This window comes from Panthera onca (assembly GCF_046562875.1).
Source record: "Panthera onca isolate mPanOnc1 chromosome E1 unlocalized genomic scaffold, mPanOnc1 haplotype 2 h2.Chr16_ul_2, whole genome shotgun sequence".
Lineage (NCBI taxonomy): Eukaryota > Metazoa > Chordata > Mammalia > Carnivora > Felidae > Panthera > Panthera onca.
This window is the reverse complement of record NW_027675816.1, coordinates 668125-685105: the sequence shown is the minus strand read 5'-3', so window position 1 is coordinate 685105 and position 16981 is coordinate 668125. Positions and strand designations below refer to the sequence as shown.

General features: G+C 48.4%; 1 protein-coding gene across 19 annotated transcripts in view; it reads right to left on the bottom strand.

The window, feature by feature from the left end:
• MAPT (microtubule associated protein tau) overlaps positions 1-5689 on the bottom strand; it is a 96975-nt gene extending 91286 nt beyond the window's left edge. For 4 of the 19 annotated variants that reach the window (XM_060645818.2, XM_060645821.2, XM_060645820.2 and 1 more), the window contains exon 1: positions 5357-5672. The gene's annotated coding sequence lies outside the window, so the exon portion shown is untranslated. Of the gene's footprint in view, positions 1-4463; positions 4574-5260; positions 5283-5356 lie in introns of those variants that run through there. The other 15 variants (XM_078437028.1, XM_060645811.2, XM_078437031.1 and 12 more) reach the window with 11 other exon arrangements.
• Positions 5690-16981: the final 11292 nt, after the last annotated feature.

Below are 16981 nucleotides of genomic sequence, written 5' to 3'. Positions count from 1 at the left end.
AATCAGTGGCTCTGGAACTTGAATACTCTCACTGGGTCAATGTTACAGAGCACGCTTGGGTTTCCAGGCTAGCCCACAAAGGCCTACTAAAGCCATGTGTAGCTGAGAAGGGGAGGTGGCTAGTGTCAGACATCCCAGCTCTACCATTCACTGGCTGTGTGACCTTTAGTGAGTTACTAAACCTCTCTGTACGTCAGTTTCTCCATATGTAACAGAGACAGTAACAGCACCTACTACCAAAGGGGGCTGCCGTGAGGACTAAATGAGATCATCTCTGGGGAGCACTTAGAACAATGCCTCCTTAAAGGCACTTGAGGAACATAAGCTGCCACGTTAAGAGGACCAGAGTAACAATGTTTCAAGTACTAGTGACATTTGGGGTCGGATACCTTGTGATGTGGCAGACTGTCCTGTGGCTTGCAGGACCTTTGGCAACATTCCTGGCCTCTACCCACTAGATGCCACAACTCTTCCCGAGCTGTGAAAATAAAAAATGTCTCTAGAAATGTCAGTGGCCCCGGGAGCTGAGACCCACTGTTTTACAGGAAAACAGTGGAGAGTCCCGGCTGGAAGATCAGGTTTCTCTCTCTGCTGCAGCCCGGTTGATGAGGCAGGAGTCTTCTCCTCTCACCACTTGCTCAGGTGCCCCTCCATGCGAGTGTTCCTGCAAGGCACTGGCAGAAGCACCTAGGGTGGTGAGTTGGGGGTGACTAGTCATGTGGATATTTCTGGGGCTGTAGAGGTGTCGGAGGGCAGTTTTTGAAGCGGGATCATGAAAAGGGTTGGGTGGGAGGACGGGGAGCGGCAGAGGCCAATGGGGTTTCCCACCTCCGTCCTTCTGACCTCGGGTACCGGGAGCGCCTACAGTCCCAGAGATGGCAGGGCGGGATTGTGTGGTCTCTCTCCCTTCCTCCCTCCTCAGCACTCTTCTGGCCAACCAGGGTGACATGAGCCGGGAAGTGCTGTACCGAGAAGGGGGGTGGCTCAGAAGCAGGGGAGGGAGGGTGTGGAGGTGCACCAAAGGGCAGAAGCAGGTTGAGGGGTGCCATTTGGACACTGAGCAAGGGACAAACTGGACTGGATTTGTTCCCAAACCTTCCTGATGCCATGACCTTGAGTAGGCACCCCCCTCCCATTCTACTTTCTCTTTGCCACCTTTTTGACCTGCATTTTCCCATTTTACCCATTGATTTGTTAAATGGGTATGGACCAAATACCTATTGGATGTCCAGCACTGTATTAAGCCCCTGGGCATGTTTTTATTTGTTTTTGAGTGATTCTTTTTTCAAGGTGGGAGTAAGGACAAAACTATCTAGTTGGAAAACTATTACACGTTTCACTAGAAAACTAACATCCTTTCACACACACAAGCTGTGAAGCCACTCAGACCATATACATAAATGCTGAAGGAAGGGGGGATAAAACACAATTTCTTAAAGTGGTCAACAAATGGGCTTCATGAACTGATGTTAAAAGGGCAGAAAGGAAATCCAACCTAAACAAAGGTCACCACAATCCTGTCATACCTCCAGGCTGGCACTGCCCTCAAAGGGCATGGGGGTCAAAGGTCATGTTCAGTAGAAGGAGCTCTTCTCCAAATAGAATAGATCTGACCCTTTCTCAGTCTAACTGATTCTAAGTTTTCTTCTTGCAATTTATGGGAATAATCCATTTCTTTTGTTCCTGTCAAGGATGCTGAGCCTAATACCAGAAACCAGTTAAAAGCCACGCCCTTCCATCACGGGCAGGTGCGGACGAGGTCTGTGTAGGGCAGGCACACAGTCATGGACTGTCACTCGTCCAAAAAACAGCAAAGCCAACAAAACTCTCCTGCAAACTATCCAAAGGCAACCCCAAGAGTCAAGCCAGGTTACTGCAGTAAACACAACCCGTTACAGAAGCAACTACTGGTCAAGGAATTGATTAGCTCCAGGAGTGACTCCAGACCAGGCACTGGGATGGGGGTGGGGTGGGGTGGGGTGGCAATTTGTTTATTGTTTGGGGATGGAGGAATGGATAAGCAATTCTTCCCTAGCAAACCTAAGTAGCATCATAAAATGCAAAATAATACCTTAATTAATTATGGACATGTCATTTGAAGGGATGGGGATTAAAAAAAAAAAAAAAAAAAGCCACCCTACTGAGCCTGAGCACAGGCAAGGTGGCTTGGAGAGCCAGGCGGCTGTGGCAGGTTCCATCATCCATCCCAACTCAGCCCAGCTGGAGCCGGGGGCCTGAAGGTTCCTGGTTGCCAGAGGCTAAGTGAGGTCTCCAGGGACGTAAAGGAGCTCCCGCCGGATGGGGATTGGGGACAGGAGTTGATGGCCCTCGGATCGGTGCATGGACATTTCCTGTCGCAGCGTGGGCACACATGCTGCATCCCTTGAGATCCTGGGGTGGGGAAGCCGTTTAGTTCAAGCACGCTCAGAGCCGCGCTCAGAGCTGGGATGGTGTTTCCCGATCTGCGCATGAACACCCAGCCCCTGGCCCCGGTATTTCCTCCATTAGCAGCCCCCCAGGCCTTGCCTACCGACAGCCCCACCAAAGCGCCAACACATTTCAAAATGGAGCAAAATCACGGACGTCTGGAGTGCGCTTTGTTCCTAAGCATTGAGCTAAATGTGCTCGCTCCCGGCAAAGCTCCCTTTCCCCCAACCGACAGGAGGCGACCTCTCCGCCCGGGGTCTGCCCTGGGCAACCTTGGCCATGGACTACCAGTTCTCAGGGCGGCTACGAGACCCTCGCTCTGCAAACAACCAGAATTCCGAGCCCAGCTCTAAGGTAGCGGGGGTGGAGGAGGTGGAGGGGGGCGAGCCGAGAAGAGCCTGGAAGCGATCCTTGAGCCTCTACTGCAACCCGCCCGGGGCGGACCCAACTCTGCAGGGAGGCCGGGCACTACCCGGGCTCCGATCTCCGACGCCACAGCGGGAAGGTGCGGCCTGGCCCCAGGTGGACTCTCGACCCTGAGCCGGGCCATTTCCCGGACATTCAGATCAATCTGTGCAGCTCGTGTGGATGATTCGGTTTCAGAGATGCTCATCCCTCTCGGAACTGCGCCCCCGCATCAGTTTTCAGCGATAGAATTAACCAGAAAACCGGGCGGACGAGGCTCTACGCAGGAGGGCGAGGCTCGGACTCCTTTGCCGGAGGTCCGTGCTCCCCTTTCCCGCTCCCCGCTCCCCCGCTTCGTTTCAAGGGTCGCGGTGAACTCGGGCTTTTAAGTTAAAATCTTGCACGTTTCCAAAATAATATTCGCCCACAATATTAAAAAATACATGAGGGACGCTGATTTGGGTGGCTGCGGCCGCCGGAGGCCAATGAGGAAGAGCCACCGGCTCAGTCAGGGATGCGTGTGTGTGTGTCGGGGGAGGGGGGGTGTCTCCCTCCTGCCGCCTCCGGAAGATGGAGGGGCCGCGGCCTCGCCAGTCCCTAGGGTTCTCAATCTCTGCTGGGAAGGGGCGGGGCCACGCCCCAGGGTCCTTTCTCGGGACGCGTGTGGTTTCCATAGCAACCTCCCCTCCGTGCCCCCTTCCCCCAGTCATCTCTGGAAAAAATGGGTGTGGCCCGAAGCACCCGACGAACCCTTTTGCCCCCTCCTCACATTCTCCCGCGTGGGAAGCAACAGGGCATGAAGCGGAGAGGGTCTCCGACTGCGCGCTGTCCCCGCCACCTCCTGAGTGTCGCCAGTGCCCCTTGGTGGGCAGCCTGATGGAGTGTGGCCCCCCCCCCCAGGCCTCTTGGGGTGTAGGGACCCCGCAGAGGGTCCCCCCGCGGCCACCCGCAGAGATCTCGGAGACCTCCAATCCCAGCCCCTCGGCTCGGTGGACGCTTCCTGGCGCGCGGCCCGGCTCCAGGAGGGGGCCGCGCGGGGTCACGCCCGTTCCAGGCATGCCCTCGGGGCTGTGACTCGAGTTCCTTGACCCCAGCAAGCCCGAGATCTAACAAAGGGCTCGAAAATGAGGGGCGGAAAATAGGGGGAGGGGCGGGAGCCTTGGTTAAACACCCTCATCGATAAGAGCCAAAAAACTAGGGCTGGCAACGCAGATCACGTAAGCCCTACAAACAAAGCAGCTAGTCCCCGAGAAAGATTCCGGGTGAACGCCCCCAGAGCTCAAGCCCACAGCAAAACACCAAGATTCCAGCTCTGATTACCCCTCTCCCCCTTTAATTACAGTCCTCGCCCTGTCCTCCAAAGCCCAGCCACCCGGCTTGGCACGGAACCGTAAAGACGTGACACGCCGCAAAAAGATGGCACCTCGCGTTTGGAGGGGAAAAAAAGCAGGGGTGGGAGTGGGAGGAGGCACAGCCTACTCCCCCCCCCCCCCTCCTTGCCCACCCGGGTCCACACCCACTGCCGCAGTGAGGGGCGAGCCCTGCGCGCCAGCCCCGCGCCTCCGACAGGGAGCGCACACGCTGGACGCCAGGCGCAGAGCGCAGAGAAAGGGGCCCGCCCCGAAATGCACCTGCAGCCCCCGCGCGCGTCTGTGCCGGGCTGCGGCTGCTAGCGCGAGCGAGCGGGGATCCGCCGATGCCGAGTCTTTCCACATTGCAAGGCCAGGTGACTCCAGCCTTTCGCCTTTCCGAGCCTCCACATCGGGATCCGCGCACTACCTTCTCTCGGGCACGGCGCTGCTCGCGTCTCGGTGCCAGGCGCGCGCAGGGGGAAGGGCGACTAAAGTGACAGCGCCTGGACCCCTCCCCATCTCCCCGATTCCACTCCCAGCCCCCAAATGTCCCCTGCGGGTTTTTGAAGGAGGAAAACGGGGAGGGGGTGGGCCACCGCCTTAAATCAGGGGCAGCGAAAGCCCCAATGGAATTGCTGCCGGGGAGGTGTAGGGAGGGGCAGGCAGGGAGTCATCTTTTCTAGAACCGGATCCATACCTTCCTGAAGGGCTTATAGCAAACCGAAGCAGAGAAATTGGATTACAGGTTCGGTTTCGGGGGTCGTCATTGGACACCCTCAACACACACACATAGACACACGCCCATTGCGGCAAAAGGTGACGATCCAGAGTGCACAGCAGCCCCCTCCCCCAGGTCACCACCATCCGCGCCCCACCCTTCGCGCACAACGTCTGCCGGGTGTCGCATGGACACCCCCTCAGCACACATACACACACACACACACACACACACACACACACACACGCATACGTGCATCCCTTGCATGGGTCCTCTTTCCAAGACGCCCCGGTCCCAGCTCCAGGGCGCACAGGGCGCCAAGGAGGGGCCCCCGCTGTTGCCTCGGACCTATGCTTACCTCATGAAACCCATCTCTGCGCAGGGGGCGAGGAGCTGGCAGCATGGGGGTGCAAGGGGGCGGACGGGGAGGCAGATTTAGGAGCTACGCGCTTACCTGATAGTCGACAGAGGGCGAGGACAGTAGAGGAAAGAGAGGAGAAAGTGGCTGTGGTGGCGGCGGCAGAAGGTGGGCGGCGGCGGCGGCGGCGCTGCTGCTGCTGGTGCCGGAGCTGGTGGGTGGCGGAGGTTGCGAGCGCGCGCACCAGGGAGAGGGCGCGCTCCCGAGGCCGACGGGCGGCGCAGGCGCGAGCAGCGGGAGCGCGAGCCTCCCCAAGGGAGGGGTGGGCATCGAGCGCTCCGTGGGCGTTCTCTCCTCCGGCCACCAGTGGGCGCGCGCGAGCGCCCCACCACTAGGCCCTCCCCCGCCGCCTGGCTCACTGCTCTTGACGCCTCCCTTCCCTTGTCTCCCTGCCCCCCCGCACCTCGGGCCGCGGCGCTAGCCGCCAAGCGCACGCGCGTTCTGTGGCGCACGCGCACCTTGGGTCTCCTCCCGCGGCTGGAGCCTTTGTCTTGTCTGAGGGGTCTCCGCCCTTGGGAGAGTCACTCGGTTGCCCCCTGGGTTCGCCAAGGGGCTGGTGCTCTGTCCCCAGATCCGCTGCCCTTTATCCTTCCTGTCCCGGGGGGTGATGTCCTATTTCAGAAATGTCCTGGGCGTGTTTCCACGTAGCTCCGCAGTCCGTCCAGCCTGGACCTCAAGGCCTCCCCCTGGGCTCGCCCTGCTTTTCTCTGGCCGGGCATCCCGACCCCCCGAGTTTCTCTGAAATGGTCTCCCTCTTGGAGATTTGTTTCCCTGAGTCCGCTTCCTTTCTACCTGCCTTCTTTCCGCCTTTTTTGTTACTGACCAACGTGAATTCCTAGTAAATCCATTTTAAACAGGCTAATTCAGCCTGGAGCCTGCTTCGGATTCTGTGTCTCTCTCTCTCTGCCCCTCCCCCGCTCATGCTCTGTCTCTATGCCTCTCAAAAATAAATTATAAAGCATTAGAAAATTTTTAAACAGGCTAATGTAGTTGTAATACAGTAGTGTAGGGTTTGTTTTTTTTTTTAATAAGGAGTACTCAAGTCTATTATTTACATAACCTGGATCCTAGAATAAAATTTTAAATTAGACGAAGTTTCCAATGGCGCTTACCACGTTACAAAGCATTTTCACATACACAGTTATTTTTATCTTGTTGGTTGGGACACCATTATACTGTAAGTAGAGCTTAGGGTCTGAATTTCCCAAATGCCTGCTGGAGACTCTCACCTGGATAGCACACCTCAAATTGAAACTGACCAGTGGCTTTTATTCATCCAGTCCCCCAGTCCCCCGACTTTGTTTGGCCTTATTTGGTCTATCAAAACATTTAATTTAACGCCCCCCCTTCCCCGGCAGAGGAGGGCTTTGTATGTTTGGGGCTTGGGTGGCAACCATCTTGTATAGGGGTATGGGAACTTGTCTTGAAGCTTTAATTCACATAGCACTCATATTTTCTTCTTAAAAGCCCAATAGTGTATATTACACATTAATACAAAAAGTAGGCTGTTAAAATGCTTTATTCACACAAGATTAATATGTTGTTATTAGGAGCACTGGTAGATGATGGGGTGGGGGGGGCTAATTTCTTAAACCACTGGTTCTGAGTCTCCAGAACTGACCTTTTTGTTGTTGCAACTGCTACCATTCTAGTTAAACGCTGCTACTTTGTTTCTGGAAATGTAGTCACCTTACTGGTCTCCCTGTTCTGTTTCTCCCTGTATAGCCCACCCTGCACCCCCTAATCAGATCAGTCTTTAGAAGCAATCATTTCAATCATGGTGCTCTCTTGCTCAAAAATATCTAAAGTTTTCTAACTGCCCCCTAAATGAAATTAAACTCCTTAGCCTTCAATTCCCATTATTCAAGGAGCCCATGTCTGTCCAGTTTTCTTTACTCTGTGGCAAACGGATCTTGTTTGGCATTTCCCCACCTCTACTCTGGGGTTTTCCTTTGCCTAACAAAGTCCTTGCTCTTTCTCCCCTCCTCTTTCTCCCCACCCTGCCCCCAATGTCCTACGTAACCTTCAAACCTTAGCTCAAATTTTACCAAAGCCTCCCTTAGTCACCCTAACTGAAAGGGATATTTCCAACCCCTAGAAGGAGCTTAGAAAGGTTATTCATCTTTCCCAAAGTGAAGAGGGGAGTGGAATTAATAGCTCTCTTGTAGCACTGAAGTTGTGTTATTGTAGCCAATTGTTTTCTTTCCCTTTTTCCCGTATGGGGTTTATTATATGTCCTTGCCTGTTACTGTGTGATCTGCACTGCCTCCGCCTTCTACTTCCCCATTGATGTTTGACTCGGCCATTTGATGGTTTTTGGCTACTAGAATTAATGGACATTATGTAAATTTGTCCCAAAAGAAGCTTTAAGAGGCATTGCAAATTTCTACTACTTTTGCTCTTTCTTTCACCACCAGAATGGCATGTCCTGTAGAGCTGCACCTTCAGCCTAGGTCCCAGAATGGAAAAAACACACAAGGAAGTACATATAACATGAGTAAGAAATGCACATTTATTGTGTGAATCACTGAGATTTTGAGAGCTGTCATCACAGCAAAGCTGATGATACAGAAATTCAATGAGAATCTATATATATAGGGGCGCCTGGGTGGCTCTGTCGGTTAAGCAACTGACTTTGGCTCAGGTCATGATCTCACAGTTTGTGAGTTCGAGGCCCGCATTGGGCTCCATACTGACAGCTCAGACTGTGGACCCTACTTCGAATTCTGTGTCTCCCTCTCCCTCTGCCCCTCCCCTGCTCATGTTCTATCTCTGTCTTTCAAAAATAAAAAAATAAACATTAAAAAATTTTAATGAGAATATATATATTAATATATAGTCTTATATATAAATATAAATTTCTTTATAAAAATCTATATAATATATATATTATTAAAAATATATATATATATATATATATATATATATATATATATATTCTTACACAGTGTGTTTGTGTGTGTGTGTGCATATGGGTAAAGTTCCACATGCAGAGCCAACAAATAGTGGCCATTTTATCATCATGTTCATTATCAATGCTTTTGCTACACATGATTTTATTTCTATACGTAAAATAAAATGTAGCAGTCAAATTAACGGTCATCCTCACTCAAATTTCCTGTTTCCTTTAAGATTTAGGTAATTGTGAACTGACAGGGGCCTGATGACACTGTGGTGCCAAGATACTGAATGATCACATTTGTCTACGTTGAACTGAAGTAATGAGTGCTCAAAACAACCCTAAACAGATCTGTCATTCTGTCATTTAACTCTATGTGATGTGGAGTTGGGTATTCTTTCCAGATAATTTAATCACCATAGGTAGCTAATGGCTGACTAATTCAGGCCAAGAAATACGTCCCGTCCCTTTCTCCCTGCCCTTCCCTCTTGCTGAAATAGAAATCTCATGGCCACAGGGGACCTGGGTGGCTCAGTCCATCGAGCGTCTGACTCTTGATTTCAGCTTGGGTGCTGAACTCATGGTTCGTGGGGTTGAGCCCCACATTGGGCTCCCCGCTGACAGTGCAGAGCCTGCTTGGGATTGTCTCTGCCCCTCCCCTGCTCATGCACTCTGCCTCTCTCTGTCTCTCTCTCTCTGTCTCTCTCTCAGAAATAAATAAATAAATAAACCTAACAACAACAAAAAAGAAATCTCATGGCCACATTCAGCATTCTATGCCCTCCCTACAGAACCATAGAAGGGGAATGACATAGGGATTAGGTTTCAGAAGAGTTAGGTCCTACTCTTAGCCATCTTGTATGATTTAGGTAAATTCATTAACTTCTCTGGACTTCAATTTCGTTGTGTAATAGTGTCCCACGTGGGATTGGAACTAAGCTCCAGATACGCATAGAATTTGGGCAGTCTGCTACCGAATCTTTTCATATACTATTTCAGTCAAGGTAGGCTAAACTGTTGTGATAAACAGACCCCAAAATGTAATGGCTCAAACAGCACTTCCTTCGCAGCCTAGGGGGCAGTGTTCCAAGTCGGTGGGTGGCCTTCTCCACATGAGGCCCAGGAACCCAGACTCCCTGCATCTTGAGTCTCTGCCATTCCTTAGAGTCTTGTGTGGCTTGTTTGAGGCTGGGTCATCGTGTGCTGGGTCCAGCTGGCAGAAGGAGAAGGAGCAAATGGAGGAAGCACACTGGCTGTCTTAGAGGCTGGACATAGCGTCTAATCACATTTGTAATTTAGCGTCTAATCACAGTGTTGTAATTTAATCACATGGCCACCCCTAGCTGCCAGGCACACCAATAAATGTAGAAGAGTTGTGTACCCAAGAAGAAGAGAAAGGATTAGGGTGGAAGTTTCTGCCATGCACACCTTGACTTACATTCAGGATGAAAAAGACCCTTGGGAAAAGAACCTGAACTTGGTCTATCATAAGATTCTCACACATGTGACTATGTCAGCGGACCTTGTGGTAGGTAGTAGATAACTAGAGAAAGATGACAGCCAAATTTCAAATTAAGTTCCAAAGAGAGAAGGCATCATTGGATATCTTTCTATTGGGGCATCTGGGTGGCTCAGTTGGTTAAGCGTCTGACTTTGGCTCAGGTCGTGATCTCACCGTTCGAGGGTTCAAGCCCTGCGTTGGGCTCTGTGCTGACAGCTCAGAGCCTGGAGCCTGTTTCCGATTGTGTGTCTCCCTGTCTCTCTGCCCCTACCCTACTTGTGCTCTGTATCTCTCTCTCTCTCTCTCTCTCTCTCTCTCTCAAAAATAAATAATTAAAAAATACATATCTATTAATGACAAAGTCGCAGGTACTGTTAATACTACATTCAGTACTGATATGTTAAAATTCCAGTAAAGGTTGTAAAAATAAAGACGAGCTTTTCCGCTTTCAAGCTAACAACCCCTATCTTCTTTTTCTATGTAGAGAGGGGCTTAATAAGTCCATTTAACTGAATTAAATAAAGTCTACAATGAGATGAAATGAGCATTTCCTTTATGACTGGGTCAGACTGAGATTTAGCTCTGACAAAAAAATGCAGCACAACAGTGGTTTAAATAAGAGAAAATTTTATTTCTCTCTTACATGGAAGTCCACAAAGAGGAGTCAAAGGCTGATTTGGAAGTTCCAAGACCTTGGGTCCCTGGGTGGCTCAGCCAGTTAAGCGTCCAGCTCTTGATGACTCTTGATTTAGTCTCAGGTCATGGTCTCACCGTTGGTGAGATTGAGCCCCTGGCTGGGCTCTGTGCTGACCGTGCGGATCCTGCTTAGGATTCTCTCTCTCCCTCTCTTTCTGCCCATTCCCACTCGTGCTCACACTCTCTCTCAAAATAAATAAATACATAAACTTAAAAAAAAAAAAAAAAAAGAAATTCTAAAACCTTCCTGGAGCCCATGTCCATCGGTTTGGTTTCTCTGCCATCCTTAGGACACTCCTTTTAGGCAGCAAAATTCCCGTCCCCTCAAAGGTCCTTTTAGCTGGACTAAGAATCAACTTGACATGAGACTGATTAACAGCAGAATATCAAATTTACATGCATGTGGGGAATCCAGGTAGACACGGAAGTTCCCAAGACAGGTCAGGTAAAATGAGGTATATATGTCATTCTGAACTAAACAGAAAGGGGTAGGGGGTCTGGGGTTTCAGAGGAAAGAAAAGCACTGCACAGGACAATAAGAGCAGATATTTGGTAATTAGATGTTTGCCCTGCCATTACAGATGGGTCACTCAGATACAATTTATCTCTGCTAATAACCCCTATTCTGGGAAAGACCCCCAATTTAGATTCTTCTATGTAGGTAAGGGAGGATAAAAAGTTTCTCTTGAGCCTACAGGGTCTCAAGTGCCTTCAGCTCAAAATCATCCATATGCCAAAGTGGCACATTTGGGGATGGAGTGGGAGGGGGAGCTGTCCTGAAACCCTTCACTCCCCCAGAGTCCAGAATGGCTGCTTAAACTCCAAACATCACATCCCCAGAAAGGAGGAAGAAATAAAGATGAGAACATCTCTATCCTTTGAGGATATTTTCTGCAAGTCACATATGACATTCTTGTTAACATCCTGCAGGCCGGGATTTTCACACGGCCTCGCAAAGCTGCCGGTGAGCCTGGGAAATGTAGTCTTTATTAGAGAGGGCCTTGTGAGCCGATTAATATCAGCTTCAGGGGGAGGAGGGGGTACCAATTAATAACCACAATAATGCAAGGAGGCCATCTCACTTGGTAATTCCTCTGAATGAGCAACCCATTCTTTCTTTTTGAAATAGTGTCCTGAAAAAAAATTTATTTTTATTTTTAAATGTTTTTTAATGTTTTTACTTATTAAAAATATTTTTTTTAATGTTCATTTTATTTTTGAGAGAGAGTGAGAGACAGAGTGCCAGCGGAGGAGGGGCAGACAGAGGGAGACACAGAATCTGAAGCAGGCTCCAGGTTCCAAGCTGTCAGCACAGAGCCGGAAGCAGGGGGTCAAACTCACAAACAACGAGATCATGACCTGAGCCAAAGTCAGACACTTAATCGCTTAGCTGACTGAGCCACTCAGGCACCCTGTGTTTTTATTTATTTTTGAGAGAGAGAGAGAGAGAGAGAACATGAGTGGGGGAGGGACTGAGAGAGGGGGACAGAAGATATGAAGCAGGCTCTGTGCTGACAGCACAAACTCATGAACCCTGAGGTCATGACCTGAGCCGATGCTTAACCGACTGAGCCACCCAGGAACCCCCCGAAAACATTTTTCATAACAAGACATTTGCTTTTGAGACATGTGACAGATTTCAAGACCAACGTGTCTTTATTTTCAATATAAAGCCAAAGGCCCAGATTCATGGGCTATATACCCAGCCTTAAATGTATTTGTCCTGCCTAATTGTCTGCTAGGCGAGGTGTTTTGTTGAGACACCTACAGTCCTCTCTCAAAGCCAACATAGGGAACTATCAATATACTACAGCTAAATTAGAAAGTGGATATTGACAGACAAATACATCACAGTACAGAAGGCACCATCACCAGATTTGCCTAAATGTCAGTTCCCCCAGTTGCAGTTAGAATGCAGGTTGATTTACATGTAAATTTATAAACACCTTAGTTATGTAAAGTGAGGCAGATCCATGTTTTAATTGCTCTGGACGTACCTCTCACCACTTACTGTTTAGGCTCAAGTTTTCCTATCTGTCTTTATATTTCCCAAATGCCTCTAATCACCTCTCCTTCCCTCCATTTCTCTGCTGAGGCCATGGCTCCTTGCTATGCTCCCCGGGGTTCCGGCAGGAAGCAGGATGAACTTCAGACGAAGGTGTAGGTTACACATGACTCAGCAGTGCAGCTCTATTGTCAAAAAAGCAAAGATGATTCTGGGGCTAGAAATAGGGACAAGGCATAACGGATCCGTGAGCTCATCCTCTCCTTATATTTGGCTTTGCTCAGACACTCTGGATAACCCAGCCCTAGGGGAGTGTCAGGTAATTTGGGGAATGCTCAGAGAGGACGCCAAACACAAAACTTGAAAAAGCTGAGCAGAAATTCCTTTCACTTAAACCATGCCATCATTTGGAAAGTTCCCACTCTGTGGAGGATATAGTTAGGATTTTAAGATCTGAATCAAATCTCATTCTCCCTCTGTCTTTCTCCATCCATCATCTGTGGAGAAAGGGAGAGGGAGAGAGACACAGTTTGACATTTGTACCTTAGGTTTTACAAGCTGTTCTTTATTCAGAGAAAATATCATCATTTCTCTTCCCAAGTAATACTAAGTTGTAAGTGCTACTAGTGATTATTATTAGTGTTCTGATTTTTTTTTTAATTGGAGAATCTGCTTGCCTTTTTTTTTTTTTAATTGGAGATGCATCCATTCATGCTTTCAACATCTAAGACACCTATGACCAAGACCTCAAGCCGCTCACAGCGTGGCAATTTGCAAGTGTCTTATTAACTTTGATCTTACACATTCAGGGTTAGCCAATTTGCAAAGGCTACATACTGATTCCAACTATATGACATTCTGGAAAAGGCCAAACAATGGAGACAGTAAAAGGTCAGTGGTTGTGTGGGTGGGTGGGTGGGTGGCAGGGTGGGGGGGGTGGGCAAGAGTAGAGCACAGAGGATTTTTAAAACAGTGAACTATTCTCTATGATCCTATGATGGTAGGTGCGTGTCATCGTGTGGTTGTCAAAGCTCACAGAATGGACAACATGGCGAGTGAGTCCTAATGTAGACTGTGGACTTGGGTGATAATGATGTGTCAACTAGGTTCGTGGGCTGTAACAAAGGTACCACTCTGATGCCGTGTGTTGCTAGTGAGCAAGGCCATGTGTTGGGGCAAATGGGGGGCAAATGGAAACTCTGTAATTTCTACTCAGTTTCGCTGTGAACCTAAACTTACTTGAAAAAATAAAATCTATTGTCTACAAAATTACATTTAAAAAATTGGGGAAATGCAGGGGCACCTGGCCTGGGTGGCTCAGTCTGTTGAATGTCCGACTCCTGATTTTGGATCAGGTCATGATCCCAAGGTCATGGGATCGAGCCCCACGTCAGGCTCTGCGCTGAGTATGGAGCCTGCTTAAGATTCTCTCTCTCTGTCTCTGTCTCTCTCTCTCTCCCTCTGAACCTCTCTCCCACTTGCATGCACATGCTCATTCTCCCCCTAAAATAAAAAAAAAATTTTTAAATTGGGGAAATGCAAAAAAATTGGCATTAAATATCACCTAGGCAGTTAGTAGCACACATCCTTTAAAGATCAAATCCTAAATAATGACGTGTACTCTTTAATGATATAGAAAAGTCCCTGATGACATCAGTGGGTCAGCTAGGAGATTAAACTGAGGGTACTGTTTCTACAGCATTTTTTTTTCCTATACAAGAGACTACCTGTATTTTAAAATAGTAAGTAAAACCTATTAGTCCTGTGTCTAGCATTTCAAATAAATAATCTCCCTGGAAGGGTTCCTGGGAATGTATTTATCACTTCGTTCCAGAAAATTCTGAAGCACCAGGCTGCCCAGACTGTTCTTAAAACATTGCTGGGCAAAGCCTGTCGCATTCCTGACAGCAACGGGCCCAACGATGCTGTGATTTCCTGGTGCTCCTCCATATATGAATACAGACAACGTGGTTGCTGACAGCTGACATAATAGAGAAGCCCTCTGGGGCTCTGAGACACTCTCCTTTGCTCCAGTCGCGAATGATTCTGCAGGTTAAGTAGTCTGGTTTCCCTGGCATCAGAGAATGTCACCCTCTGACAGGCTGCCCTTCTAGAATGACACACGATGGTCTGTTCTGAACACTGCTCTAGTGTAATGTGGCTTTATATGAGTTCCCAGATCTTTAGTCTTAAATTGATAGAGAGCCCTACACTCGCTCATGCCTTTCTCCTGTATTACTGGAAAAATCAAAATGAAGAGAATCAAAATATTCTGTTGAGTAAGTGGTCATTGGCAGTTCCAAGAATTTAGAGGTCTGTATTTATGTTTTGGAAATACAGACAATCCATCTTACTCACGATTCCAGATTTGTCAATCTGCCTACTCTCTGGAATGTATTTGTAACCCCCAAATCAATAGTCGTGGCATTTTGCAGTCATTCACGGACATGGGCAGAGTGGCAAAAAAATGTGATTGGCCCAACTGGGCACGTTCCCAGCTGAGGTCAAACAAGGCAATGCTCTGCCTTCTCCTTCCAGCTCGCACACTGTAAACAAGTGTCCTTTTCATAGTCTGGTGCCACACTTTTTGCATTTTTGTGTTTATTTGTTGGTGATTTTGCCATTTAAAATTGCCCTCAAACATAACGCTGAAGTGTTGTCTAGTGTTTGTAAGCACAAGAAGGCTGTGACGTGCCTCACCAAGAAACTATGTATGTTAGGCAAGCATCATTCAGGTATGAGCTGTTGGCCATGAGCTCAACATTAATGAATCAATATGTATTAAATAAGGTGTTTTAAAACAGAGACACATGGGGGCACCTGGGCAGCTCAGCCGGTTAAGCATCTGACTTTGGCTCGGGTCAGGATCTCACGGTTCGTGGGTTCGAGCCCCGTAACGGGCTCTGTGCTGAGAGATCAGAGCCTGGAGCCTGCTTTGGATTCTGTGTCTCCTTCTCTCTGCCCTTGCCCCACTTGTGCTCTGTGTCTCAACAATAAATTTTTAAAAAGTTAAAAAATAAAAAATAAATTAAAAAAAAAAAGCAGAGACACGTGTAAAACTGGGGTATGTGTTATCCATCTGATGAGAATGTTGTGACCAGAGGTCTGTAAGATTCTAAGCCTGTATTTCCCCTACAGGCAGTATGGCTTGATATTTGCCAGTCCAGTGTGCATGGCGACTTTCGAGAAGATAGCTACCGTGAATAATGGGAAAGTGAGTAATGGGAACCATAGTTTGGTAACCAGGGACAGAGGCCCAGGGCAGAGCTCCTGGGCACCATAGACGTGGGATGGCCTGACCATCTCCTGTCTGAACATTACTGTCCAATTACAATACACTCTCTATGGTTCAATGGATCACCACACTTTCTCTTGCTTTTATGCCTTTCGTGAGCCTGGATCCATCTCTCATCTCTGCAAAAATAACTCTTACTTGTCCTTCAAGACTTAGCTCCCCTGAGCCCTCCCTTTCAGGGCCAGATGTTGCCCAGGTGTCCCATTGACCACACTGGGGTGTGATTGCTTGTGCACATGCCTGTGTCTATCTGAGTGCGGTGCTCTGGGAGGGCAGGGCTGAATTCTCTTCCCTTCTGTACCCTCAGCCCATAACACAGTACTTGACACACAGCAGGTGCTTCAGAAACAGCTGATGAGGGAGCGGCTGGCAGACTGAATGGATAAAAGAACAACTGGGTGAGATATTTCTAAGAAACAGGTGCTGACTGTGGATATAGGACAGCCTGGGAGCTCAGTTTATTCGCAATCCAAAGAACTGTTCATGCATCTGGAAAAAAAAAAAACCAAAACCAAAAACAAACAAACAAAAAACCCAAACAAGTACAAACCTAACACAAAGAAAAAAAAATTTATATATATATATATATACATATATATATATATATATATATATATATATATATATGCCCTTTTTAGGGGATCTAGAGTGAAAAAGGCCATCTGGCTTGTCTCTTCCAGCTTTCTAAAAGCCCTGAATCATTGTTCAGACTGAACAGCAGTTTATTAAATACCTCTCACTCCCTTTCAAGTTTTGCTGGCTTTATTGGATTCTGAGATGGACCAGGAGGAAATGTGGCTGGCAAGGAACAGAGGGCACCCCTCTCCCTTTCCTTCTCTCATGCCTGTCTTGATTGGAGCTAAATAAGAGTCAGGAGGCCAATAAGAGATCACCAAATCTAATAATCCTGTGATCATGATTTTCTTTAAAGCTTACAGGCAGATTCAAGCTGAATTGAAACTGTCCAATTTCTCTTGCCATTAGTAAGGATACAGCAGAGACGGGCGTGCACGCACACGAACACACACACTTCCCTCCCACTCAGGTGCATTGCTCTTTTCTCTGTGTACAGAGCTCGCTATTTATCCTGTTAACTTCTTCTCCAAAAATCTTTTACCAGCCCCTTCTCGTCTTGTCTATTCCTTGGGTCCCAGGTGGCTTTTTAATGGGGTCAGCCCAGGATCAGCCCAGGGTCAGCCCAGGAAATGCCTTTGATGCATCCCATAGCTCCACTGCTGATGCGTTTCCCCATCTTTCTCTTTCTC